Source organism: Ochotona princeps, chromosome 18 (assembly GCF_030435755.1).
Source record: "Ochotona princeps isolate mOchPri1 chromosome 18, mOchPri1.hap1, whole genome shotgun sequence".
NCBI classification, from domain to species: domain Eukaryota; kingdom Metazoa; phylum Chordata; class Mammalia; order Lagomorpha; family Ochotonidae; genus Ochotona; species Ochotona princeps.
The window spans coordinates 1,854,838-1,875,290 of NC_080849.1; positions in this window are offsets into that span (position 1 = coordinate 1,854,838).

Genomic DNA, 20,453 nt, shown 5'->3' on the forward strand with positions numbered 1-20,453 from the left:
GACAAAAGGAGTTCCAAACAAGCATTAATGGTTTTGTTGATAAGCTCAGCACTTCCTCCCTTATCCTATATGACCCTCAGAGTATAAAGTCTGATGCTACTAATAAACCTCGGCTTTTGACCATCAGTCAGGGTCCACGCGTGTTATTATCGGCTCCGTGCACCAAGTCCATCGCTGCGGGACAGCGACAACCTTCCAAGCCTAGTTCATATTCCTTGCAGTTTATTTATTTTTATTGGAAAGGCAGATTTACAGAGTAAAGGAGAGGCAGAGAAAGATCTTTCATCACTAGTTCACTCCCCATATGGCTGAAACAGCAGGAACTGAGCTTATCTGAAGCCAGGAGATGGGATCCAGGAGCTTCTAGTGGATCCCCCATGCAGGGCAGGGATCCCAAGGACTTGGTCATTCTATGCTGCTTGTCCAAGCTGCAAGCAGGGAGCTGGATCAGGAGCGGAGCAGCTGGAATATTAACCAGGCCCATACGGGATGCCAGCGTTGCAGCTGGGATATGAACCAGGCCTATACGGGATGCCAGCGTTGCAGCTGGGATATGAACCAGGCCCATATGGGATGCCAGTGTTCACAGGCAGAGGATTAGCCAGGTAAGCTCTCACCCACCCTCCTGTTCAAGCTAGCATAACCCCTGCTTTCCCAGTAGACAGGCACCATCAGAGTCTCATGTATAGGGGGCATTTGGGCGTGGTCTGCTGCATCCCCACTGAGGCCATCTTACAGCCACAGCCTCCAACAGGCCTGACGGCAGGGAGAGCATCTTTCCTTGTTTGCTCCATCAGCCTTGAATTTGTCCTGTGTGAAGTAGAGAAGCTACCGATTGGGCTTTGTGAATAAGACCTGTAAGCAGTACATTCAGAACCTCACTCAGCATCTCAATTCACAGAGAACTGCCCTGCACCCACGCCGCACCTCACCTTGCAAGGCTGTGGCACACTCCCAAAGCTGAGTCCACACAAACACGTCCTCATCTGCACTGTTTTCTCCTCCAGTGTGTGAGGGGAGTCGCTTTGCGTGGGTTCCTCTGCCTCCAGCAGGTGAGGGGAGTTGCTCTGGCTGGGTTCCCCTGCCTCGAGACCCACTGCAGTTCGTGTGGCAATGGTGTTGGTTTTCCACTTTTCCCCAGCTGTGTCCATTAATTTCATTTCTTGTTTTATAACTTTGGTTTTTTGCTGCAGGTTAGTGAGTGAATGCCTCCAGCTTTCAGTAAGCCCATGCCCTAGTTCTCAGCACCTTGGCACATGCCCTGGCTTGGCGAAGGGACCCCGCAGACACGGTGCCACTCAGAACCTTGGGGAGGAGACTCCGCAGGGCTTTCTAGGTGGGCCTGATGGGACCTCGGTGATGCTGCCATGAGGAAGGCAGGGTCTAGAGAGCGACAGTGATGGGAAGACAGAAGCAGGAGTGAAGGGATGTTGCCAGGAGCCACGGAGGCTGGGAAAGGCAAGAGAAAGATTCTCCCAGGAGCCTTCAGAAATAACTCAGCATCCCAGTTTCTAGATTTTAATTCCACAGGATTTATTTCAGAGTTCTGACATTCAACACCAGGAGGAGAATAAATTCACATGCTTTAAGCCGCTCAGTTTGTGATGATTTGTTAAAGTGGCCACTTTCATCTTGATTGGTTAATTTTCTTCCCCTTGTTCATGACTGCGAGGCCATATACGGTTCATTGCTGGGAGGCAAGGAGGTGGTGTCGCTGCATGCTTCGCTCTGTGTGTGAACTGAATCCACTTGTGGAGGCTGGTCGCCAATAGGGTGGAAAGCAGCAGCATCACTGGCCATAGCCCACCACGCGTGTGTTACTTGTGCAGCTCTCTGTGGACTGAGAAGCAGCAGTGGCCTCCACTCACGGCTAGTGCACTGTGGGAACTGTGGGACTGGGGTCATCTAGACAGGGTAATGAACACGAGTGTGTATGGAAGACATGTCGAGCATGGAAACCCTGTGTTCTGCTCTCCTATACACGCATAGGGCTTGTCCATTCGTATAGGTAATTGTTAAATCTTGCCTGCAATTTCTAAGTGAATTATGTACCTATTTACAAAGCAAATGGTTAGCCTAAATTTTCAAAAAAGTTTTATAATTTTTTCAAGTTTTGAAAAATTTCTCTTTGGTATGTTTGATCAGGACTCTATTAGTAAAGCCATTTTTTAAAACTGTGCCTTTGGAACTTTACTGAAGTATAGAGATATAATTTGCTTTTATATATGGGCTTTTTTGTCCGATTGTCTTACTAAATCACCATATTAATGCAAAGAGTAGTCTAGTTCTTTCAGGATTATTCTTTGTGGCCAACAATATCATCTAAGAATAACTGTGCCCTTTCTTTTCCTATGATTTCCAATTATTTTTCCTACTTTATTGCACAGGCCAGGATCGCTAGAACAACACTGCATGGAAGAAGCATCATCAAGCATTGCTGTCTCACTCTCCATTTTAAAATCTTTCTAATACTTTTCACTATTTTTAATGATGTTACTCTTGTTTCTCTTACAAACTTTATCAGATTAAGAAAGTTGCTTGTAGTTCAAGTCCTATAAGCCAGTACATACTCACTTTTTCTGAATGATTGATGATTTATTAAACATGATATTAAGTCCCCAGGTGACAACCATATCACATGACTTTTTAAATGGTATTAATGTATTAAAGCTGCCACTATAATGATAGATTTGTAAATTTCTCCTTGAAGTATTATCAGATTTTTCTTTGTACATTTAAAGGATTTTTATTGGAAGTATATGGACCTGCAAATGTTTTCATCTGCTGGTGATATCTAGTAAACTTGAATTTCTGGATCTTATGACGTATGCTGCTTAGTATTAAAACAATCCCACCAGATTTGCTCTTTTCTTGATGTATATCACACACACTCTCACTCAGAGTCCTGTATTCTCTCACATAACCAAGGTATGATCGGCATTATCTAGTGTATGCTCACACACACGGCCACTTGTGGGAAAGATTAGTCCCTAATGCTTCCTGATTGAGAGGAGCAGGACGGGGTGGCCTTTGCCAATGCCTCCTGGGAGAGGGGGGTGGCCTTTGCCAATGCCTCCTGGGAGAGGGGGGTGGCCTTTGCCAATGCCTCCTGGGGAGAGGAGGGTGGCCTTTGCCAATGCCTCCTGGGGAGAGGGCCGAGCCTGCTGCATCTCCATGCCTGGGTCCTGGCTGTGCTTTTGTGTTCAAACGCCTTTCAGCATGCCCAGGGATCACTGCACCTAAAGGTTAAGCACACGGAGGAACCCAGTAACTCTCAGAAGAGCTCTCATACAACTGTGATATAAGTAATTATTTTTTCAAAGATTTATTTATTTATTTTTAAAATTGGAAAATCAGATATACACAGAGGAGGAGATACAGAGAGGAAAATCTTCTGTCCATTGATTCACTCGCTAAGTGGACACAACAGCCGGAGCTGAGCTGAGCCAATCCGAAGCCAGAGGCAGGAGTTTCTTATGGATCTCCCACATAGTGCGGGGTCCCAAGGCTTTGGGTTATTCTCGACTGCTTTCCCAGGCCACAAACATGGAGTTGAATGAGAAGTGGGGCTTCTGGGATGCGAACCAGTGCCCATATGGGATCCTGGCGTGTGCAAGGTGAGGACCCTAGTCACTAGGCTGCTGTGCCAGGCCCCATGATGTAATTTTTCAAGGTCCACTTCAGTGCAAGCCCTGCCCCATCTGCAGACTTTTCCCTCCAGACTTGTGGGTCACAGAATCACTGCTGCCCTTTGGGTCCACTTCTCAGGCTCTCCAGAGACTTTCCTTGGGTTATCTGTCAGTGTGGAGTCTGGTTTCCTCTTGCCCATGGAACACAATCCCTGCTTTCGTCTACACCACTCCCTTGAAACATAAGCACAAGCTTCTCCTCTCCTTTGTGCTGGGCTTCACTGCCTGTGCTGAACTCTGCATTGTCTATTGTGTGTTAGGGAGTCATTGTGAAAACAAGAGAGTGAGTGAAGTAGGAGATAGGTGCTGTGGCCTGCTTGCTCCCACCACACAGAGCACACACCACTCACTCCTACACAGCACAGAGGACACACTGTCTGCTCCCACCACACACAGCACACACCACCCACTCCTACACAGCACAGAGGACACACTGTCTACTCCCACCACACACAGCACACACCACCCACTCCTACACAGCACAGAGGACACACTGTCTACTCCCACCACACACAGCACACACCACCCACTCCTACACAGCACAGAGAACACACTGTCTACTCCCACCACACACAGCACACACCACCCACTCCTACACAGCACAGAGGACACACTGTCTACTCCCACCACACACAGCACACACCACCCACTCCTACACAGCACAGAGAACACACTGGCTACTCCCGCCACACACAGCACACACCACCCACTCCTACACAGCACACACCACCCACTCCCAATCCACACACCATCCTCTCCCACCCCACACAGCATACTCCATCCACTTCTAGCCAGCTGTCCAGAGAGGTATGTTCATCAGGTACACTGTATGGAAACCAGAGCATCTGCCTGGTGCCCATATGGGGGCTGGGTTGACATGGCTGAATGGGACAGGCTGGGTGGAGGTACACCTGCTTTCCTCACCATCACACACACTCATGGCCTCTGAGTCTTCCGAGCTTGCGCATTGGTCCTTTTCCAATGCTATTTGATTTCACTCTCACTTTCCACCCAATGATGTTGACCTCTTTGTATATTCATTTCATTTGACTTCCGACTGTTTTGTCTAACAATATATGCCCTTAGTAGTCACTGTGCTGGTTTTTAGATTCAAAAACAAAAGTGTGCACAGCCTGCCCAGTGGGGACAGGCATCATGGCAACCACACATTTCCAAGAGAAAGGAAAGGATGCTGTGCAGGAGAATGACGTGGGTCACCGGGCTAATGGCTTCCAAGAGTGGAGAAGCCGTGCCTTGCGCTATTTTCTCTTCCTCCTAAAGTAAGAGGCCTTGGGTGTAGACTCAGCAAGTATTTGGGAAGAGTAACATTATTGGAGTACGTGCAGAGCTCCGACTAGTGACTGTATAGTAAAGAACAGTGCATGAGGAAGTGCCTAATACCAACACGATGCCTTTGCTTTTGTACCAGGGGATGAGCTCACACAACACCTCGGGGTGGCCCCTGAGTAGTAAGCACCCACCCACACAGGGAAGATGTGGACACCCACCCTGATCCTGCTGGTCTTGGAATTGACCCTCTGGGGTCGTCACTAGAGCAGCCACAGACCAGCTTAGATTCTGCAGAAAGAGGCTTGGGGTCTGTCTTGGCACTGGCTGTTAGAGTAGCTTTAATTCATCTTTAATTAATGACCCAATTGAAGGAGATAAAACAACAAAATCATGAAGCTTACAGAGGGTACTTAATTAAGAGATATTACCAATGTGAATGAGGACTGGTAAGCATTCATTTGGTCTTAAGGATTTTGGAGACAATTATAGAAAAGGGAAGAAACACAGTCAGTCAAAAATAAAACTGTTGGCTGGAGAATTGAAGAAACTGCCATACACCAGTTCTAGGAAGAGTGAAGTTGATCAACAGGGAGTTTGGGATTGGTCTAAAACACCAAGGACAAAGTAAGTTTGTGATAAAAACAAAGTAAGTGTGTATAAAATTTTTGTAAAGCAGTTTTGTATAAAAATGGTGTGTGATTTAGGATGTGTCCAATGCACACTTTCATAATAATGTCAGGGATTTCATTAATGGGAATTATTCTGAACTGAAAAACCAATGATACATCACTGGACTGGACTGTTCTACCCGGAAGTGACGGTTTTGAATTCCACGCACTTTTACATCCATGTTGACACGGTTTTAGATTTTCAGAAGAGCCGGATTAATCAGCCAAGTACCTGCATGTCTTTTGATCGTGTTTATTAGCTGTGTTGTATCACTTTTGCTTGCTCATTTCCACTCACAGAGGTGGCCTATTTTTTCTCCTAAGCCACCTGAGAGTAAACTCCATTGTTCTCTTCTATCCTTAAATATTCAAGGACATTCTCTTTTATAAAACATGGTATAAATTCAAAAACCAAGAAATTTAACCTCGGTGATTATACCATTAGTTAAATTGCAGATCTTATTCGAATGTCACCAGTTTTCTTGGGAACATTCCTTTCAGGAGAACACAGGTTGGTTGGTCCAGTCAGCTGTGTGCTCTTGGGATCCTTTGATCTGGAATGGCTCAACGTTCCCTTGCCTTTTATGACATTGATACTTTTAATGGGTGCAGGTCACTCATTTTATACAATGAATCCTGCTCTGGATTTATCTGCTGCCTCTGATGATTAGATTCTGATTACGCACGTACCTTCATATGACAAAAATGATAGATTTACATAATATATCAGAAGGCACATGATGTCAGTCACGCATTTCTGATGAAATTAACTTTCATCATCCAGTTTAGATGCACTCTGCAAATTTCTCCATTATAAACTTGTTTCTTATTTTTAAAGCCAAACTGCTTTAAGGTTACTATTTTTTAAAATTTATTTATTTTTATTGGAAAATCAAATGTACAGAGAGAAGAAGAGACAGAGAGAAAGATCTTCCATCTGCTGGTTCACTTCTAAAGTAGCCACAATGGCTGGAACTGAACTGGTCTGAAGTCAGGAGCCAGGAGCTTCCTCCAGGCTTCCCATGCTCCCATGCAGGTGTGGGTCCCAAGGCTTTGGGCTGTCCTGTATTGCTTCCCCAGGCCATAAGCAGGGAGCTGGAAGGGAAATGGAGCAGCTGGGACAGGAATTGGTGACCATATGTGACCCTAGTGAATGCAAGGCAAGGACTTTAGCTACTAGGATACCATGCTAAGGCCTAAGGTCCTTATTTTTCAGCTTTTATAATTAGTGTCTTATGAGAAATAAGACACTAATTGTTGAATTTCTACTCACAGCTTTGAGTATTCATTGGATCTGGTGTCATTTATAATTTAATTGTTGGTTGAGAGTTGCCATTCATATTCCCAGGTGCTTGCTTAATATATGTGTAAGTGAGGTGGAGGAGGATCACGGGAGTTCGGTGTGGCAGTTGAGGCTCTTGGCTACAATACCCATTGTGCCATGTGGAAGTGCCTGGGTGCGATTTCTGGTTATGGATTCTGGCTTTCAAGTCTAGCTTCCCGCCCATGTAGTGACACCACCGTGGGTGACCTGTGTTGGGTTTCTGACCCTTGGCTTTGGCTTAGCTCTAGCCGTGTGAGGCATATGAGGAGTAAGCTGCCATCTGGGAACTCTCTCTGTCTTTCTGACTCTTCAGTGAATACACTAGAAACAAAATATTGATAGAAAATGAAATTAAAATGCAATTTTATTTTGGTACCAAAAATATAAAAATCCATGAGTGTGAGGGGTCTTCAAAAAGTCCCAGCAAATTCTTATTGAGAAAAACAATATGCATGGATCTCAATATTTTTTGGATCCACGTAAATTCATCCATTAATTCCATTCTCCATAATTTTTGAAGGATTTATTTATTTCCATTGGAAAAGGAGACCAGATTTATAGAGAGAAGAGACAGAGAGAAAGATCGTCTGTCCATTGATTTACTCCCTCATATGGCTGGAGCTGAATCGATCCAAAGCCAGGAGTCAGGAATCTCTTCTGGGTCTCCCATGTGGGTGCAGGGTTCCAAGGCTTTGGGGCAGCCTCTGTTTCCTTCCTAGGGCACAAGCAGGGAGCTGGATGGGAAGTGGAGCAGCCGGGGCACAAACTGGATCTCAGTGTTTTCTGGGCCCCTCCACAAACTTTTTGAAGTTCCTCCACATTTAGAATTAGGAGTTGTATATGTGTACTTATGCACATGTGTGTGCATGCGTGCACACATACATGTTCTCTTTATTCTCATTTGTGGAGCTATTTCTTGAAGTGGTTTTCCATTGGTTGGGGTTTCCTCATAGGTCCACCAATCTACCTCTTTTGTTTATTCTCCCTTTTATGCTCACTAGCCAGTGTGCGCTTTCTTGTTCCTTTGCCAATGCTTTCCCAGAATGGTTGTGAAATCTCGGCTCTCAGCTCTAATGGAGTCCCTCTATAGGCTCACCTGTGTAGTGTCATGATTTCAGGATTATAAACTGGCTTTTCCCTTTCTCGAGAAGTTTTGGATCAATCTTTGGCCCACAGCTGTCTCCCCAACTCCTTTCTCCTCTCTGCCATGGAGTTTGTCTTGGGCTTCTTGAAACCCTGAGTGGTAGGACTAATACTCCAATGGACTGAAGTTTGGCCATTATGTCTTCTAATGACACTGCAGGTGAGCTTTGTTTCTTAGGGAAGCTGTAGCTTGTCTGCTTTGGAGAGAGGGGCGTGTCCCACGGAGTGACTGTGTGGTGTGAGCACACATACTCCTCTCCAGCTCTAAGCACCGGTTCATTCGCATGAAGCTGACTTCATCTCTCCCAAGTGAAAACTCCCACAAAGTTTCTGAAGCACAGTGGTTGATGGGTGTGATCTCTGAGGTCACAAGTCTTGGATCAAGTTGTTCAATTTCGGGGACCCCTGCCTTACAAGTTATTTAACTCCTTGGTCTTCCTGTGTGAAAACGAAGTAAGATGCGTTGCTGTCAAATTTGGGGAACTGACTTTACTCTAAACTATCACCAGCATTTTCTAATATGTGTATATTTTGAAAATACTAGACGTTTAAAGCATTTCATCTGAGGAAGGCTGATTAGTGGTAACTATTTTGACAGTGGAGCTGTTCCCTCCCCACCCCAGAGTCCCTTCTTAATGTTTTACAGTGTCCTGAGTGAAGAAAGGAGTCCTACTTATTAACTATGCAGGTTGGCCCAGAAGTCCAAGATGAGTACAGATGCTGTGACAAATTCCTGTCCATGTCTCTCCCATCTCTGTACTTCACAGGGTTTTGTTTCTTTAAAATATCAGTCACCATGGTTCATCTTAGGAGAATTTTTATTTGTATGCCCTAATCCTTCACTAACTTGTAGTTTTTCAGAAAATGAAATCCTGTTCATTTATTAGGCAGATACTGAATTGGTCTTATTCACAGAATTACCGTCCAGTGATGTGACTGAGACAGAGAAGCTGTGGACAAGCTTGAAGCACAGCCTGACCACCTGGGGCAGAGGTCTGCAGTCACCGAACAGCACTCTAGGAGCAGGTGTGCAGTGTGCTCCTCGTTGGAGTGCTTGGCTTGAGTTTTGGCTTCCCCGTTTCCAGCACGGCTTCTTTGCGGTGCTTGTCCTTGGAGGCAGCAGTGATGGCTCCACACCGGGGTCCCTGCCGTCCGTAGGGGAGGTGGGGATTGAGTTCCAGGCTCCTGTTCTGAACCTGATCCAGCCCCAGCTGCTGCAGGCATGTGGGCAGTGAGCAGGAAAATGCCAGACAGCTATGTTCTTCCTCTCACTGTGTCTTGCTGCCTTTAAAATAAAGTATAAAAATAATTTTACAAGAATGTTTTAGCTGCAGAGTGCAGAAGGGCTTGGAGCGGGGAACCAGCAGAGGTGAGCAACGCCATGAACGGCAGAGAGAGGTGGCAGGCGCTGCCTTCTGGAGGCAGGACCAACAGGCCTATTCAGGACTAGACTTTCTGGTGCTCAGTGGAAAATATGTTGAGGGTTGGATGACTAAAAATGGATAAAAATCTTGAGTTAAGGCTCTCAAGAAATCATTGCACCCACTCCATGAAGAAAGGGACACCCTGCCATGTGTAGATTTACCAGGCTGCCAGGGTCCAGGCAACTGAACCCACAGGTTCCCACAGAGAAAAGTTTCCCCTTTGACTCGAGCTTCTTGCCTTGCCTGCCACCTCTTGGGTGGCATCTTGGCAGGCACAGCTCAGTGTGCTACTGAGGGGGAAACAATGACTTCTGTGACGGATGGTCACCACGCTCTGACCAAACAGATACCACTGACCTCGACAAGAATGGCTTATCTGTAAGCTCCCCGTCAAGACCAGAATTTAGAGTCATGACAGATGCGACCGCAATGTGCTTGCATTTTCTAAAGATGGTTTCCACATTCACAGCATGACAAACGGGAGCAGAGTAGGATTTCCAAGACTAGCAAGAGTGCTGTCTGGGGCCAACATGGGCCTGCACGCTCATCGCCTACAGTGATGGGAATATGGGCACAAATTCTTATCTTAGATAGTCCACGCCCCTGGCCAGCTCCCTGCTTGTGAGCTGGGAAGGCAGCAGAGGATGGCCTGCTTCAGAGTGGCTCAGCTCTGGCCATTGTGACTATTTGGGAAGTGAACAAGGAGATGGAAGAGTCCTTTCTCTCTCTTCTTTCTCCTTCTCTCCTTTTCTCTGTAAATCTGGCCTTTCTGATAAAAATGAATAAATCTTTAAAAATGGAGTATCATCTCATCCAATCTTCATGATTCCCTTCTCAGTGAGATGTCACCACTGACTAGTTCACAGATGAAAACATCAGGACACAAACAGGATGGCTCTTAAGATGAGGGAGGAGGAAGTTGAGTGACCTTTCCGCTTGTTCCGGGGACCCTTTCAATTTCCTTGCCACACTGCTTTCTGACACCTCAGAGCCAGGGCTCTCCGTGGTCCTGGATGTCCCCATCCCAGTCACACCCAGCCTCCCTACATCCTCCCCTCAGGGCTCACTTTGCCTGACATGAGGATGGGACAGCCTGACCTTAGGCCGGTGTGGGCTTCCAAGCAACAAACGGGGGTGGGGGTGGAGTGTGGGAGGACTGAGCCGACTCTAGCAGCCTCAGTCAAGAGACGCTGGGGAGGCAGTGCACCTGTTGGCTTCCCGCAGCGCAGGCTCCCAGCCCACTGACCACTGCAGTTCCATCAGGGAGGATTTTGTTTTCTCTCAGGGTGTGATTCAGTGTCCCGGTTGTGATTTAATACCAACGCCACTAACGTCAGATGCGGCCATCCTGGAAACGAATGAGGAGTTCAGAAAGCAGCTCTGAGATTTCCCTGGGCGGCTCTGAGATGAGTGAATTGGCTGCAAGCAGGGGGCCCTGCTCAGTGTTATTTGGGGAACAATATCTCCCGACACTGCCCACAGACGCTTGAAAGTCCAGGCACTCTCAAAAGTATCGTGAAATATCTCGGTGAGTGCCGCTAGTCCTGGCTGTGAGATTGGAGGGAAGAGAAGCGTTATTGATGTGCCATTATCACGGCCATCCTTGGTCTCTGCAGAGTGGACTTGCAGGGCAGAAATTAAACATCAGCTAACAGCCGCTCCAGGAGAACGGGCTGCAGTTGGATTTGTTTGGTTTTTAATGGAAATATTGCATGGCTGGCCTGGCCCCTCCTTGGTATCTGGGTTCTGGGAAGGGAGGGCTTGCTGCGTGCTATTTGCATGCACTGTGATTTTCTTAGCTAAAGACAGGCTGAGGAGTGTTTGCTGGGTTCCAAGCTGGAGGTTGCTTGAATTGGCATGATTGTGTTTGGAGGGAGCCGTTCCGGGTGACGGTGGCACAGGCAGGCCTCTCCGTGCAAGCCTGCTGTAATGGCCTCTGCATCGTGCTGTTGGGAGTGAATCAGGTCCTGCAGCAGTGACAGCATGTTGGGATGCAGGATCCTGTGTTTGCAGCCCTCTATCTCATTTTTAATAGAACTTGTCCAGGAAAGTATTCCAAACAAGTTTCAATGGGCTGGCCTCCTCGCAGCTGTGAGGATTCATATTCCAAACAGGTCCATAATTTCAGGTCCCCAGGGCAATTTTCCTCCCCTCTGCACCTCCCCCTCCTCCCTCCACCACACTCCATCATCATCTCCTCCTCTCTGGTCTTCTTCCCCCTGAGTCCTCCCGCCCACGCACCCTTAAATGACTCCCGCAGGCTAAGTGGACTGTGATGAAGTCTCCCAGAGTCTGTGGCTGCCTCCCGTCCCGGCTCCTGTTTGCCTTCAGCCGTCACCTGAGCAGCCTGGGTAGGTGTGTGCATCTCTCCCAAGGCAGCATAGAACCTTAGGATGCGCTTGTGTGTCTTTGGATGGCTCTGTGTTTGTTCCTGGCGAGGGGCAGCACATGTCCGGGGACAGTGGGAACTCGCCGTTCATGGGTGGGCTCCTCTTCTGCTGTGGGGAGCTCAGCCTGGCGCTCATGGCAGCCTTTTCAGGCTGAACCATGCCTAAAGATGAACATAGAATGGAGAACTTCAATGCAGCGGGTAGTGGGAACAGGGCTCGGGCAATTTCCTGATAAGGAGGACTCATCTACAAAGCGCAGTTGGGGCTTTTAGGAGCTGTGAGCTTGTCAAGTGTTATGAAGCAGCAAGCAGTGGGTGCCAGATGGGATGCCTTCAGGAAACAGTGGCCCGATTCTGTCAGGACCTGCAGAGCTGCTCCCGCACCAGCCCATCGCCTGTCCCTCTGTTGTCCAGTCCGTGTGCTTCACTCTGCGACTTGAGGGACTCTTCAGAAAACGGACCGTCCAGGGCCACCATGTGGCACCATTCCAAGGTTGCTTTGTGCACAAAGAGCTCCGGCTGGAGACGCCCTGAGGCTGTCCCTGGCGCTTGCTCTGCCTCCCCTGTCTGCTGCCACTGCTGCTTGCATCGAGGCAGAGCCAGTTGTGGGCAGCCTGGTGTCTAGGTGTTGCTGTACGCTCCTGGGTGTTCCTGCCATTCTCATTGTGCAAGTAAAATGTCATTGGAGGGAACTCTCTCAGCTGCCCCTCAGTTCGTCCAAAGTTACTCCTCTCTCTGTCACTTGCTCCAGTCCACTCGCCGCTTTTCTTTAGAAGATTTATTTACTTAATTGGAAAGCAGAGTCACAAAAACAGAGAGAGGATGATGGACAGATAAAGTAAAAGCAAGATTTCCCGTCCTTTGGTTCACCCCTCAAATGGCTTCCTCAAATGGCTACGATGGCTAGGGCTGGTCTAGGTCAAAATTAGGAATCTTAAACTCCCTCCACACCCCCCATGCAGGTGCAGGGGTCCCTAAGTACGTGGGTCATCCTCCACTGCTTTTCCAGACACATTAGCAGGTCCTGGATGGGAAGCAAAGTAGTAGGAACTTGAACTGGCGCCTGACGTTGGGTGTCAGTGTTGCAAGTGGCAGCAGCTTAATGAGCCACACCACAATGCTGGCCCCGGGCCCTACTCTGAGGTGATGTCTCAGAGGTCCCTGTCGTACCCATCATTCTGTGACATCCACCAGCAGTCACTAGCGGCTCAATTCTTGAGCGCAGCTGCTGGCCGGGGTATCTGAATGACATCACAGTGCCTCAGCTTCATAACACCAACCTTCAGTTGCAGGAATTATGACTTACGTGTTCATCTCTGGAGACAACATTTTCATTCAACTTGGGCCTTCAAAAGATTTAGAGTGGTTTTTCAACTTGGGTCAAGCTGGGATTTTCCAGGGTCCAGAGTTGATCTGGCTCAAGCACATGGACTCATGGGAGCACGTCTCACTGGAGACTGACATCAGCTGCCCGAGTGCCAGTTCAGTAATTCACAGTGAGTAATAGAAGTGTCAAGCCGACCAGATGTTGGCTGCATCCTGACCAACATGTTCTCTCCCTGTGGGCCAGAGATGTGAGAAGTCAGACTATCAGAAGGATGCCCGCAACCAGCATTCAGAGCTCGTATAGGACAATACGCATGCCAGGCAGAGAGAGGAGACACTCGGTCAGGTGACGGGGGACTCACAGCTCACACCTGGGTCAGTACTGACATCAGTTTGACAGCAGCCTCGCTCCATCCCGATCTTTCCCTGAACCGCATTGCAGATCGAGTTCTCCTCGTGCCAAAGTCCTTCCTGTGGGATACAGGACTGATGAGCATTCCTGCTGGGTACTGAATGGTCATCCCTCAGGAGCGGTTGTTCTTCTAGGATCTTGCCCGCGTGGAGCAGCGCCACTCACTGACTCCCAGTCGCTTGCCCGCGTGGAGCAGCGCCACTCACTGACTCCCAGTCGCTTGCCCGCGTGGAGCAGCGCCACTCACTGACTCCCAGTCGCTTGCCCGCGTGGAGCAGCAGAGGCTTTCCGCTGCACCCCTATGCCGTACACGTGGACGAAGACCCTTTTGGAGTCGCCTGTGAGAGTATGCACCCTGAGTGGGCAGCAGGGAAGGGGAGCACCCATCCCAGGACCATCTGTGACCCAAGTTGCACACCGTCTGTGCCCCGGGAAGGTTGGGGACATGTGACACCCTGCTCTCAGCTTGGGTGCAGCCTGTGCCCCAGGAATGGCTGTACTGCCTTCCCCACCAGGAACATCAACCCAGTCTCGTCTGAGGTCTCTGCCACGAAGCAGTGGAGACGGCGCTGGGAGATACAGGCTGGTTCCTAATGACCTTGTGTGGGAGGGGAACAGAAAACAGTTCATTACAGTGACTTAGGGTGGTGTTTTCTGAAGACGAAATCAGAGCAATGTATGGAATGTGGCTGAGACTCATCCAAACTTGAAGCGTGTGAGATCACACTTGATCTCTTTGGTTCCATTTTGCTGCTAAATGGAATTCTAAGTTTGAAACACTGTAGAAAAGAATGCTTTCTAAATCTTAAAATAGTATTTTTTTAAATTCAAAACAGCCTTGCAATCCTGGGGTAACTCCATAGTAGGAAACATACAAGACAGGGCTCTGTATTTGAGGTTGTGGTAAAAACAGCTGAGGAGATAGAAAGAAAGCCACGCAGGCATAGCATGGGGAGGAACAGGGACTGTTTCAGGGAAAACAAAGCAAACAAACAAACAAACAAAACCCCCAAACCAACCGAGAAACAGACTTCCACAGCTCAGAGTCCAATTCGCCCTGTCTTCCACACAGAGTCTTGTGTGTTTTCTGGGAGAATGTTCCCGGCACTGTTTCCCTCTCAGCATCTGAAACACAAAGTCGGGAGCTGCACTTCCAAACCAAAGGCCCAGGTGTCCTGGAAATGCCCATACTGAGGCTTCAGCGGATGCCAGGCGCTGGAATCTGGGCGCTATGGGACTGATGCCCTGTGGGACCTGCAGCGGATGCCAGGCGCTGGAATCTGGGCTCTGTGGGACTGACGCCCTGTGGGACCTGCAGCGGATGCCAGGCGCTGGAATCTGGGCGCTGTGGGACTGACGCCCTGTGGGACCTGCAGCGGATGCCAGGCACTGGAATCTGGGCGCTGTGGGACTGACGCCCTGTGGGACCTGCAGTGGATACACAAGAGCAGCCTGTCCCTCTCCCTTCAGTCATTTTGGAGAAGGCGCATGGGAATCTGCTCAAGCAATTCTTTCTTCACACTCAGCTCTGGGTTCCTCCCCCAGCGGGCGCAAGCACGTGGGCAGACCAAGCGTCTCTTTAGTCTTCTTGTAGCTCAAGTGCACAGCCTGCGTGTAGGCGGGCCAGTGGCCGTTGCCCCAGAAGAGGGAGTACTTCCGAGGGTCCTCTGTGCTCCCTCCCGCGTGTTACTGCTCTCCTGTTGAAACTCTAGTGCCCAGAAGCAACGCTCACGTGCAGCTCAACCGCCTTGCTCCTGGTGCTCAGCTCGGGCTGGTTTGGCTGAACCTTGTTCTCGGAACTCATTTTTGTTGTTAATCAGCTTTGAGGGTGTGTCCTCAGTACTCTTGGAACAAGAGGGATGAATTCTGCAAGAAAACCCCCTACTTTCCTAGGCCTTCCAGAAAGAAGTGTGCCTCTGTGGCATGCACCCAGTAAACAGAAAGCAGTGCACACAGCTGAGGGTGAACCGAGGGGACCACTGAGGCACACACATGGCTTCCCCGGCTGGCCTGAGTGCACGCAGGTTACCTCTGCCACACCTCTGTGTGAGACACTGCACAAGTGGGTGCTTGACACGAGTGATGGGAGTGCCAGCACACAGACCCTGAGCCCATGTGTGCAGGTCAAGCCTCCAGCAGGCACCCAGCTGTGTCAGGGTGGTAGAACAAAGGCACTCACGAGTGTCAGGGGGCACAGAGAGGCAGGGCTCCTCTGCCTGGACATTCAGCCTCAGGCGCTGCACAGTGAACAGGGCTGGCGAACAGGGCGTCTGTCACCTCCACAGGGACCTGCTTGCTCCTGCAGCAAAGACACAGGGCAGGCCACTGGCAGGCAGCAAGGCCCTGGGCCAGGCCAGGCTGCGACTGTGACCTGGCTTGCTCGGAGCCAGGAGAGCCCACCCTCCATGCCACGTGCTACTTTCCTGTCCATACACCTCCTGGTCTCTCAGCTGACCCACTTGCCACGCAGTGGGCCTTGATCTTCTGATGAGCTGAGCACAAAAATGGCCACACGCTGGATCGCAGGTTGGGAAAGGCTGTGATTGGGTCAGAGAAAAATTGGCAACATTTTTCTGGAATTTGCATGGAATTTGTGTGGAAAGAGATAAGGCTGACTGCTCACAGGAAGAGAGCATCCCAACAGCTCGTTGCCCCGTCTGTTTTTGGTGACAGTCACCATCTGGGGTCTCTGAAGATTCTGCGACTTCTTGTGGGTTTCAAGGACAAGTGAATTCCCAGCATTCTCATCCTGGTATCTGTCACTTGCAGTGGTGCCCGACAGGATAGTATTACAAACATCATTCATGGACTGCTGGGAGTGCTCGTTCTCTTACAAGCTCTCTTCTGGGTCACGGAGACCTCACAGGGGATGGGCGGCCGGGCCTCTCCTCAGAGTGACCCCATGGTGGACAGGAGAGCTGCGTCTCTCCTTGGGGTGACCCCACAGTGGACAGGAGGCTCCTCATGGAGTTTGTGTTCTAGTAGGACGGGGACAGAGTGAGTTGTGCTGCTGTTCAGGTCACGGGTGCCCTTCATATGAGTTCTTGTCCCTGCTATCCCAGGGGTGCCCCCGGTCACACAGCTGTCTCTTACTGCACACCCGGGCCTCCAACACCCAGTTCTCTAAGTGAGTACTCATTTTCCCCTTGGTTTCCTGTGAACAGATTTCCACTTCCTGTTCTGGTCTCCCATGCTGTGCCATGCAAGTGTCAGAAGCAGGTGCTGCCTGGTGATGACTGAAGCCAACACGGCAGTGGCCATGGCAGCATCAGACAGAAGCACGCGGGGCTCCTCCTGCAGCAATCACAAGCTTGGCTGGGACAGAAGTGAGACAGGCACATTCCCAAGGAAGCTCAGTCAGGGTGTGCTGGACATGGAAACCTGCATGGAGGTGGCGCATTGTCACAGTGATCTCGGCTCCCTAATTTGTCTGGGCACCACCGGAGCTTGTTTATCCCAAGTGCCTAGGACAGTAAGCACCTGGAAAAAACAAAGCCTCAGCAATCATTTAATCTGCATTGGCAGTTTGGAATGTTTTTCTCTGTCTTTTCATCCTCTCTGTTTTTGGCAGCCTGAGAAATCACCCTGGGTTTCTCTGGCCTCTCTTTGCATTCATGGTGAATATCTATATATAGATATATATTTATATTTATATTTATTTATAAATATATACATTTCTTTTGAAAGTCAGAGTTACAGAGAGAGGGCAGAGACGGAGAGGTCGGGGCTGAGACAGAGGGAGCTACTGTCCACCGGTCCACTCTCCAGATGGCTGCAACGGTCGGGCCTGGACATGGGCAAAGCCGGGAGTATTTTTCAAGTCTCCCACGCAGCTGTTGGGGCCTAGACCTTTGAACCCTCTTCTGCTGCTTTCTCAGGCTGTTAGGAAGGAGCTGGGTCGGTAGCAGGGCAGCCAGGCCTGGAGCCAGCTCCCATGTGGGATACCTGTGCTGCGGGTGGCACCTTTAGCTGTTGTATCACAATGGAGGTCTCGTGAAGATTATTTCTAGGGGTACACGTGCCCTCTCAGGATTTTTAAACACTTGCCCAGAGTTCAAAAGTAAACTCCTTTAGGATAATGATCAGCTAAAGGTGATCTTTGCTCTTTACTTTGTAAATTTAGCCAGGGCCCCAGGGGTGCTTGGAGATGAAACCAGATCTTGGTGGCCGAGAGTGTGGGGGACACTGAGGTGTTGCTGAGATCAGCCCATGACTCCCGTATGGAGACTCCATTCTTGACTCCACGCATACCTTCCCAAGGATCCTACCTGCTCCTGGGAGTGTGTGCAACGCGGCTTTATTATCCAGGATTGCTAGAGTAATCTGAACACGGAGGGCAAGCAGGAGAACTACAGAGCTGTGCCCAGGAAGGAACCAGGAGATCGTCACAGGGTGAATCAGGTGCCTGAACTGCTGATGCCTGAGGGAAACGCTGATGTCTGTGCCCTCCCGTGGGCTCCAGTCTTCCGGGGACAGAGGTGGCCACAGGCATTTCCAGCTCAGTTCTGAGTTATTGCTGAGGCTTGGCGAGTTGAGACGGGTGCTTCACAGCAGAAGAGTCACCAAGTGGGTGTTGGGAAACAGATCTGATCCTGAGCTGGCAGGTGTGATAAGTCAGAGCAGGACACAGGCCAACAGCCCCTGTCCCGGGTGCGGTGAAAGCAGCTTCGTGCAGGGTACCAGTGGCACAGCATGAGAAGGTGGCAGTGTGGCATCCACCTGTCCTGAGGCACAGGCTGCTTGCCAGTGCTGTTTACCTGTGCAGGGCAGCAGCTGACTCCAGGAGGATGTGGCTTTCAGAGGTCAGACCATCACTGCTCGGCCTGATACCCACAGTGCTGCTCCGCGCCTGGCTCAGAGTGAGCATGGCAAGGAGAGGGACTGCAGACGCCGAAGCCCCTAGCTTCCATCAGGGCAGGCAGCACCCTCACCAGCCAGAGGGCTGCACGGGCAGGGCAGGGCTTCCAGGTGAGCCCTAGGTGTGGGAGGGCTGAGGGGCAGCCTGGGAGCTGTCTCACTTCTGGGCTGCGGATCCAGGTGGGGGCTGCCCAGGCTGGCAGAGAGAGGGTTTTCCTCTCTACCCAGAAAGAGATTGCAAAACACGTGTCTTCCTTCCAGAATCTTCCTGCTCTTGGACGCAGCCCGCAGTCAGGTTCAGGAGCCAGCGGCATACCTCTGTGCGGCCCATGGCTTGCTCTGCGTTCCGGGTTCCGTGTCGAGCTGTACGGGAGGAGCTCCACGGGCTGATGAGCTGTGTCTGCCTGCCTGCCTGCCTAGTTTTAGATTCGACACGTGTGATGCCTGTGAGACTGTAAGTGTGAGCGTGGGCCTGTGTCATGCCGCTGGTGTCTTTTTATGCTTATACATCTGCCTCATTGGTGACGGTGTGAGTACTGCATTGCAGAGTGCTGCCCGCTATTTGTAACCGGAGAGATTTTAAAGTGGAATTCTCCCAGAGGAAGCAGTTTTGAGAAGCATAGTTCACCTTGTGGAATCGTGGGCCCGTGTTTTAAGACACTCACGAGGACAAGCAGCCCACCGTGGGAGTCTTCGTGGCTCGAAGCATTAGTTCCTGTGAGTCAGGTGACACACTGGGCAGGTCTCCGGGACGTGAGCGCTCCGCAGGCAATGCTGTGTGCGCTGCAGCTCCCTCCTCCTGGGGTGGTGTGTATCCCTGCAGGTCCCAGGGATCGTCCAGGACCCCGCCGTTTTGTATGGTTGTAGCCTTCAGCCTTCGGTATTCCCACTCTCAGTTAGCCTGTTGAGCAGAAAAGGACAAGGCTGCACACCTTTGTGTGGCTGGCATGGGGAACACACGGTGGGCGCGTGGCTGCGGCCCTGCTCAGCCTCCTGCCCTGCTCAGCCTCCTGCCCTGCTCAGCCACCTGCCGGTGGGGGCGTGGCTGCTGCCCTGCTCAGCCTCCTGTGCGGTGGAGTTCCCACTCCTTCCCTTCGTGGCTCTGTGGCTGCTTCACATTTCCTCATGATATTTGTCGCTGTCACTGAAATGGCCAAGCTAATTAACGCCTAAGTGGTTTATTAAAGGTATGGCAGGACTGTGTGCACACATAAAAATGAAGAATGAGTCTTCAATGTCAGGCTCCTTGTTGATCCAAACCCTCAGCTTGTGTTTTTGAAAATCTGAAAATTATTTAGCTTTCCTTAAAAATAAGACACCTTGAATGCCATGTTTTAACAAAAGTAATCAACCTGAAATGATAGAAACCAAGTGAAATGAAATAGACGTCTCTGCAGTGGTGGTCAGTAGGATGTGCTATAAACTGTTATCTTTGACAGCATCATCAGAAAAACACACTTAAGCATTTCTCAGTTTATAACTTCAGATCATGATGCTCTGACTTCATGCCACTCTGTTAAAATTAAGGCTACCAAGACTGTTCCATTAAGAGACCATGCCACACCTACACGCCTGACTGTGGAGGGGAGGGAAGCCTTGTCCAGCGTGTGGTACACGTTCACATCTGTAACACATTTATCTTGATCTGGGAGTGTGAGATTACACAGCGCACTTTATTGATACATTGGACTGCCTTCTCAGTCAATACCAGGCCATTTGTGTATCGCAAGGTTCCCATTACAGCCCATTTAATCTTCCGTTATTGTATTGTGGGAGTTGCAGACCACGTAGCTCATGCCATGTGCAAGGCAAGGGCTGGGGGCGTCAGGCCTATTGCCGGTCAGAAGGATAGTAATAATAATGTCACCAACAGTTTTCAATGGCTTTCAGAAAGATGGCCGTGCTATGAGGAGTTTGGCAGGCATTGCCCT